The following is a 600-nucleotide window of genomic DNA, read 5'->3' on the forward strand; positions in this document are numbered from 1 at the left end:
ATTTAAATTTGATAATTAGAAATTTAAAAGGTTTAATTTATACTACAATTTGTACACAATGAAAAATAAAAATATTAAGACTATAAAAAAGTGAAAATAATAAAAATATTTTTATGACAGTAGAAATTTAATTATGGTGGGCAAAAAATATTCTATATATTAGATTGAAGACACACTTACGATTTGAATAAAAAAGTATGTTATAAATTTATTTATTAAAAAATTATATTATAATTAATTGATGCTTTTGTACAATGCTAAAGTTAGTTATTTATTATTCATGTGTTTTAGATTCAAATTTCATTATTATCAAATTTGCATCGATTTATTATATAGAAAAGGATAAAAACATGTCTATAGAAAATAACTTAATTTGTATGCGAGAGGATACATAGTTGAGTTGGTATCAGATTGACCAATGGCACTATATTAATAAAAGACTTAATATAAGTATTAGATTTATTACACTCCGCAATGTGGATGAAAGAAAATATTTATTTAAAATTTAATCAATAATGAATATAGGTAAAGTAGTAACAAATTTATATTTTAATACTATTGATCACGTGTTTGATCTTTGGATTGTAGCTTTTAATTATT

This window comes from Gossypium hirsutum, chromosome A04 (assembly GCF_007990345.1).
Source record: "Gossypium hirsutum isolate 1008001.06 chromosome A04, Gossypium_hirsutum_v2.1, whole genome shotgun sequence".
Taxonomy (NCBI): Eukaryota; Viridiplantae; Streptophyta; class Magnoliopsida; order Malvales; family Malvaceae; genus Gossypium; species Gossypium hirsutum.